The following is a 7,500-nucleotide window of genomic DNA, read 5'->3' as shown; positions in this document are numbered from 1 at the left end:
GCTGGAAGTCGAATGAGGCGCCGCGACCACCTCCGCGGTGCTTATAAACAGCCGATCCGCTCGGCGGGGGCTATTTTCGGCCACTTGGCTCGTGCGCACGGCCTCCCGGATGTGCCGGGCGGGTGCGCGAGCTCGCCGGCCGCTGGAAGTCGAATGAGGCGCCGCGACCACCTCCGCGGTGCTTATAAACAGCCGATCCGCTCGGCGGGGGCTATTTTCGGCCACTTGGCTCGTGCGCACGGCCTCCCGGATGTGCCGGGCGGGTGCGCGAGCTCGCCGGCCGCTGGAAGTCGAATGAGGCGCCGCGACCACCTCCGCGGTGCTTATAAACAGCCGATCCGCTCGGCGGGGGCTATTTTCGGCCACTTGGCTCGTGCGCACGGCCTCCCGGATGTGCCGGGCGGGTGCGCGAGCTCGCCGGCCGCTGGAAGTCGAATGAGGCGCCGCGACCACCTCCGCGGTGCTTATAAACAGCCGATCCGCTCGGCGGGGGCTATTTTCGGCCACTTGGCTCGTGCGCACGGCCTCCCGGATGTGCCGGGCGGGTGCGCGAGCTCGCCGGCCGCTGGAAGTCGAATGAGGCGCCGCGACCACCTCCGCGGTGCTTATAAACAGCCGATCCGCTCGGCGGGGGCTATTTTCGGCCACTTGGCTCGTGCGCACGGCCTCCCGGATGTGCCGGGCGGGTGCGCGAGCTCGCCGGCCGCTGGAAGTCGAATGAGGCGCCGCGACCACCTCCGCGGTGCTTATAAACAGCCGATCCGCTCGGCGGGGGCTATTTTCGGCCACTTGGCTCGTGCGCACGGCCTCCCGGATGTGCCGGGCGGGTGCGCGAGCTCGCCGGCCGCTGGAAGTCGAATGAGGCGCCGCGACCACCTCCGCGGTGCTTATAAACAGCCGATCCGCTCGGCGGGGGCTATTTTCGGCCACTTGGCTCGTGCGCACGGCCTCCCGGATGTTCCGGGCGGGTGCGCGAGCTCGCCGGCCGCTGGAAGTCGAATGAGGCGCCGCGACCACCTCCGCGGTGCTTATAAAAAGCCGATCCGCTCGGCGGGGGCTATTTTCGGCCACTTGGCTCGTGCGCACGGCCTCCCGGATGTGCCGGGTAGGGTGCGCGAGCTCGCCGGCCGCTTGAAGTCGAATGAGGCGCCGCGACCACCTCCGCGGTGCTTATAAACAGCCGATCCGCTCGGCGGGGGCTATTTTCGGCCACTTGGCTCGTGCGCACGGCCTCCCGGATGTGCCGGGCGGGTGCGCGAGCTCGCCGGCCGCTGGAAGTCGAATGAGGCGCCGCGACCACCTCCGCGGTGCTTATAAACAGCCGATCCGCTCGGCGGGGGCTATTTTCGGCCACTTGGCTCGTGCGCACGGCCTCCCGGATGTGCCGGGCGGGTGCGCGAGCTCGTTGGCCGCTGGAAGTCGAATGAGGCGCCGCGACCACCTCCGCGGTGCTTATAAACAGCCGATCCGCTCGGCGGGGGCTATTTTCGGCCACTTGGCTCGTGCGCACGGCCTCCCGGATGTGCCGGGCGGGTGCGCGAGCTCGCCGGCCGCTGGAAGTCGAATGAGGCGCCGCGACCACCTCCGCGGTGCTTATAAACAGCCGATCCGCTCGGCGGGGGCTATTTTCGGCCACTTGGCTCGTGCGCACGGCCTCCCGGATGTGCCGGGCGGGTGCGCGAGCTCGCCGGCCGCTGGAAGTCGAATGAGGCGCCGCGACCACCTCCGCGGTGCTTATAAACAGCCGATCCGCTCGGCGGGGGCTATTTTCGGCCACTTGGCTCGTGCGCACGGCCTCCCGGATGTGCCGGGCGGGTGCGCGAGCTCGCCGCCCGCCGGAAGTCGAATGAGGCGCCGCGACCACCTCTGCGGTTCTTATAAACAGCCGATCCGCTCGGCGGGGGCTATTTTCGGCCACTTGGCTCGTGCGCACGGCCTCCCGGATGTGCCGGGCGGGTGCGCGAGCTCGCCGGCCGCTGGAAGTCGAATGAGGCGCCGCGACCACCTCCGCGGTGCTTATAAACAGCCGATCCGCTCGTCGGGGGCTATTTTTGGCCACTTGGCTCGTGCGCACGGCCTCCCGGAGTTGCCGGGCGGGTGCGCGAGCTCGCCGGCCGCTGGAAGTCGAATGAGGCGCCGCGACCACCTCCGCGGTGCTTACAAACAGCCGATCCGCTCGGCGGGGGCTATTTTCGGCCACTTGGCTCGTGCGCACGGCCTCCCGGATGTGCCGGGCGGGTGCGCGAGCTCGCCGGCCGCTGGAAGTCGAATGAGGCGCCGCGCCCACCTCCGCGGTGCTTATAAACAGCCGATCCGCTCGGCGGGGGCTATTTTCGGCCACTTGGCTCGTGCGCACGGCCTCCCGGATGTGCCGGGCGGGTGCGCGAGCTCGCCGGCCGCTGGAAGTCGAATGAGGCGCCGCGACCACCTCCGCGGTGCTTATAAACAGCCGATCCGCTCGGCGGGGGCTATTTTCGGCCACTTGGCTCGTGCGCACGGCCTCCCGGATGTGCCGGGCGGGTGCGCGAGCTCGCCGGCCGCTGGAAGTCGAATGAGGCGCCGCGACCACCTCCGCGGTGCTTATTAACAGCCGATCCGCTCGGCGGGGGCTATTTTCGGCCACTTGGCTCGTGCGCACAGCCTCCCGGATGTGCCGGGCGGGTGCGCGAGCTCGCCGGCCGCTGGAAGTCGAATGAGGCGCCGCGACCACCTCCGCGGTGCTTATAAACAGCCGATCCGCTCGGCGGGGGCTATTTTCGGCCACTTGGCTCGTGCGCACGGCCTCCCGGATGTGCCGGGCGGGTGCGCGAGCTCGCCGGCCGCTTGAAGTCGAATGAGGCGCCGCGACCACCTCCGCGGTGCTTATTAACAGCCGATCCGCTCGGCGGTGGCTATTTTCGGCCACTTGGCTCGTGCGCACGGCCTCCCGGATGTGCCGGGCGGGTGCGCGAGCTCGCCGGCCGCTTGAAGTCGAATGAGGCGCCGCGACCACCTCCGCGGTGCTTATTAACAGCCGATCCGCTCGGCGGGGGCTATTTTCGGCCACTTGGCTCGTGCGCACAGCCTCCCGGATGTGCCGGGCGGGTGCGCGAGCTCGCCGGCCGCTGGAAGTCGAATGAGGCGCCGCGACCACCTCCGCGGTGCTTATAAACAGCCGATCCGCTCGGCGGGGGCTATTTTCGGCCACTTGGCTCGTGCGCACGGCCTCCCGGATGTGCCGGGCGGGTGCGCGAGCTCGCCGGCCGCTTGAAGTCGAATGAGGCGCCGCGACCACCTCCGCGGTGCTTATTAACAGCCGATCCGCTCGGCGGTGGCTATTTTCGGCCACTTGGCTCGTGCGCACGGCCTCCCGGATGTGCCGGGCGGGTGCGCGAGCTCGCCGGCCGCTTGAAGTCGAATGAGGCGCCGCGACCACCTCCGCGGTGCTTATAAACAGCCGATCCGCTCGGCGGGGGCTATTTTCGGCCACTTGGCTCGTGCGCACGGCCTCCCGGATGTGCCGGGCGGGTGCGCGAGCTCGCCGGCCGCTGGAAGTCGAATGAGGCGCCGCGACCACCTCCGCGGTGCTTATAAACAGCCGATCCGCTCGGCGGGGGCTATTTTCGGCCACTTGGCTCGTGCGCACGGCCTCCCGGATGTGCCGGGCGGGTGCGCGAGCTCGCCGGCCGCTGGAAGTCGAATGAGGCGCCGCGACCACCTCCGCGGTGCTTATAAACAGCCGATCCGTTCGGCGGGGGCTATTTTCGGCCACTTGGCTCGTGCGCACGGCCTCCCGGATGTGCCGGGCGGGTGCGCGAGCTCGCCGGCCGCTGGAAGTCGAATGAGGCGCCGCGACCACCTCCGCGGTGCTTATAAACAGCCGATCCGCTCGGCGGGGGCTATTTTCGGCCACTTGGCTCGTGCGCACGGCCTCCCGGATGTGCCGGGCGGGTGCGCGAGCTCGCCGGCCGCTGGAAGTCGAATGAGGCGCCGCGACCACCTCCGCGGTGCTTATAAACAGCCGATCCGCTCGGCGGGGGCTATTTTCGGCCACTTGGCTCGTGCGCACGGCCTCCCGGATGTGCCGGGCGGGTGCGCGAGCTCGCCGGCCGCTGGAAGTCGAATGAGGCGCCGCGACCACCTCCGCGGTGCTTATAAACAGCCAATCCGCTCGGCGGGGGCTATTTTCGGCCACTTGGCTCGTGCGCACGGCCTCCCGGATGTGCCGGGCGGGTGCGCGAGCTCGCCGGCCGCTGGAAGTCGAATGAGGCGCCGCGACCACCTCCGCGGTGCTTATAAACAGCCGATCCGCTCGGCGGGAGCTATTTTCGGCCACTTGGCTCGTGCGCACGGCCTCCCGGATGTGCCGGGCGGGTGCGCGAGCTCGCCGGCCGCTGGAAGTCGAATGAGGCGCCGCGACCACCTCCGCGGTGCTTATAAACAGCCGATCCGCTCGGCGGGGGCTATTTTCGGCCACTTGGCTCGTGCGCACGGCCTCCCGGATGTGCCGGGCGGGTGCGCGAGCTCGCCGGCCGCTGGAAGTCGAATGAGGCGCCGCGACCACCTCCGCGGTGCTTACAAACAGCCGATCCGCTCGGCGGGGGCTATTTTCGGCCACTTGGCTCGTGCGCACGGCCTCTCGGATGTGCCGGGCGGGTGCGCGAGCTCGCCGGCCGCTGGAAGTCGAATGAGGCGCCGCGACCACCTCCGCGGTGCTTATAAACAACCGATCCGCTCGGCGGGGGCTATTTTCGGCCACTTGGCTCGTGCGCACGGCCTCCCGGATGTGCCGGGCGGGTGCGCGAGCTCGCCGGCCGCTGGAAGTCGAATGAGGCGCCGCGACCACCTCCGCGGTGCTTATAAACAGCCGATCCGCTCGGCGGGGGCTATTTTCGGCCACTTGGCTCGTGCGCACGGCCTCCCGGATGTGCCGGGCGGGTGCGCGAGCTCGCCGGCCGCTGGAAGTCGAATGAGGTGCCCGACCACCTCCGCGGTGCTTATAAACAGCCGATCCGCTCGGCGGGGGCTATTTTCGGCCACTTGGCTCGTGCGCACGGCCTCCCGGATGTGCCGGGCGGGTGCGCGAGCTCGCCGGCCGCTGGAAGTCGAATGAGGCGCCGCGACCACCTCCGCGGTGCTTATAAACAGCCGATCCGCTCGGCGGGGGCTATTTTCGGCCACTTGGCTCGTGCGCACGGCCTCCCGGATGTGCCGGGCGGGTGCGCGAGCTCGCCGGCCGCTGGAAGTCCAATGAGGCGCCGCGATCTCCTCCGCGGTGCTTATAAAGTGCCGATCCGCTCGGCTTGGAGCTATTTCCGGCCTCCCGTTGGTGCCGGGCGGCGTGCGCGAGCTCGCCGGCCGCGATCTCCTCCGCGGTGCTTATAAACAGCAGCATGCGCACGGCCTCCCAGAATTTGAACACATTTCGTCAATAAATTTCGCATATTGAATTTTGAAGTTTAATATAATGCAACAATTGAGCTCGACTTATACAAAGGATATATCATAAAATCGTAAATTTCCGTCGAATTTTAGGGGGTCGACTTATACACCGAGTCGACCTGTACACCGGCAAATACGGTAAATACGATTAAATAAAATGATACGACTGGCATAAAAACAAATATAAACCACATAAAAATAAAAGTCACCATTACGTTGAATTATTGGGAGCACCGAGCTTGTTTCTCAGAAACGAGCCGGTCCCATCCAGGCGTAATCGGAGACAATGAAACCCGAAGTGGTTAAGGTTTGTCTTTTAATGCAGGATGCTTGGTCTCCATGTGCCGAAGCAGTTTTGAAGGCTTCATTGGCTCGCTCGCTAGTTTCAGGGGCGATTGTGTCTATAAAATGCAAAATGTTGGGTCACCTCACGGCTTACGGCCATACTACCCTGAGAACGCCCGATCTCGTCCGATCTCGGAAGCTAAGCAGGGTCGGGCCTGGTTAGTACTTGAATGGGAGACCGCCTGGGAATACCAGGTGCTGTAAGCTTTTTCTTTTTCTTATGTGCACTTCAATCGTTTAAGAAGCTATTTTTTACAACACCCATCACGAATGGCATCCGGAAACAGCAAGCCTAATTTAAACTCCGACATTGAAACTATAACACGAGTTTGAAAGCTATATTATGTGGTGACATCCACAGCATTGTAGTTAAATTTTTTACCGCTAGAGAGAAGACTATGTACAGTGAGCATGGCTCCCTGTGAACTCAAAGCAGCAGGCTTGACTTGTAAAAGAACCCAACACAACACTTCCATGAAGTGTTTTTAAACTTTTCAAGGCATTTATTTTGATTCAGCAAAATGCAGGTCGCAACGGCAAATTCGTGCTACCGCATAAAAAGCTGTCAATAACTTTTCATGATAGCCATGTTTCCAGAAAACACCAAAAGCCTTGGAAGAAAGACTGTTTCGGCCCTGGTTGTAAAAAAAACAAAAAAAAACAAAAGTGAAGGGTGACCGTCCGGGAATACCAGGTGCTGAAAGCCTTTTTTTTTTTTTTTTTGTCCCACGTCAATTGTGAAAGGAAACTTTTACCACAGCCATCAAGTCCCGCCGCTGCTTGGCATGGTTTCAGGGGCGATTGTGTCTATAAAATGAAAAATTCTGAGCGGTCTCACGGCTTACGGCCATACTACCCTGAGAGCGCCCGATCTCGTCCGATCTCGGAGGCTAAGCAGGGTCGGGCCTGGTTAGTACTTGGATGGGAGACCGCCTGGGAATACCAGTTACCGTAAGCTTTTTTTTTTTTTTTTTTTCTTATGTGCACTTCAATCGTTTAAGCCAAGAACTTTTTACAGCACCCATCAAGAATGGCATTCGGAAACTGCAAGCCTAGTTTGAACTCCGACACTGAAACTACAACACGAGTTTAAAACCTACATTGTGTGGCGACAGCCATAGCATTGCAGTTCACGTTTTTACCGCTAGAGGACAGACTATGTACAGTGAATAAAGAGCATGGCTCCCTGTGAACTCAAAGCAGCAGTCTTTACTTGTAAAAGATCCCAGCACAACACATTGTGCTTCCATGTAGTGTTTTTACCTTTTTCATGACATTTATTTTGATACAGCCAAATGCAGGTTTTGTGCACTTCACTTTTCCGTTGGGCATTCGCGTAGAACCCTATTCCAGTTACGGCCAGATTCTTTTAGACTAGTGGTACCCAAACTTTCTTGCGCCACGGACCGGCTACGCGTCAGAAATATTTTTGCGGACCTGCCTTTATATATATAAATAAACAATAAATCTATATAAATAAATACTACATTTATAATAAATATATATAAATAGGATTAAATAAAATGATACGACTGGCATAAAAACAAATATAAACCACATAAAAATAAAAGTCACCATTACCTTGAATTATTGGGAGCACCGAGCTTGTTTCTCAGAAACGAGCCGGTCCCATCCAGGCGTAATCGGAGACAATGAAACCCAAAGTGGTTAAGGTTTGTCTTTTAATGCAGGATGCTTGGTCTCCATGTGCCGAAGCAGTTTTGAAGGCTTCAT

At 61.7% G+C, this 7,500-nt stretch overlaps 2 non-coding genes across 2 annotated transcripts; both read left to right on the top strand.

Annotated features, from left to right (window-relative positions):
• The first annotated feature begins 5,854 nt into the window (after positions 1-5,854).
• Positions 5,855-5,973, top strand: LOC125981612 (5S ribosomal RNA). Its single transcript, XR_007486099.1, has one exon. It is a non-coding gene; the product is annotated as a 5S ribosomal RNA (ribosomal RNA).
• Positions 5,974-6,605: 632 nt separating this feature from the next.
• Positions 6,606-6,724, top strand: LOC125981491 (5S ribosomal RNA). Its single transcript, XR_007485996.1, has one exon. It is a non-coding gene; the product is annotated as a 5S ribosomal RNA (ribosomal RNA).
• Positions 6,725-7,500: the final 776 nt, after the last annotated feature.

Source organism: Syngnathus scovelli, chromosome 14 (assembly GCF_024217435.2).
Source record: "Syngnathus scovelli strain Florida chromosome 14, RoL_Ssco_1.2, whole genome shotgun sequence".
NCBI lineage: Eukaryota > Metazoa > Chordata > Actinopteri > Syngnathiformes > Syngnathidae > Syngnathus > Syngnathus scovelli.
The sequence above is the reverse complement of the archived record's forward strand: the minus strand, read 5'-3'. Positions and strand labels throughout refer to the sequence as shown.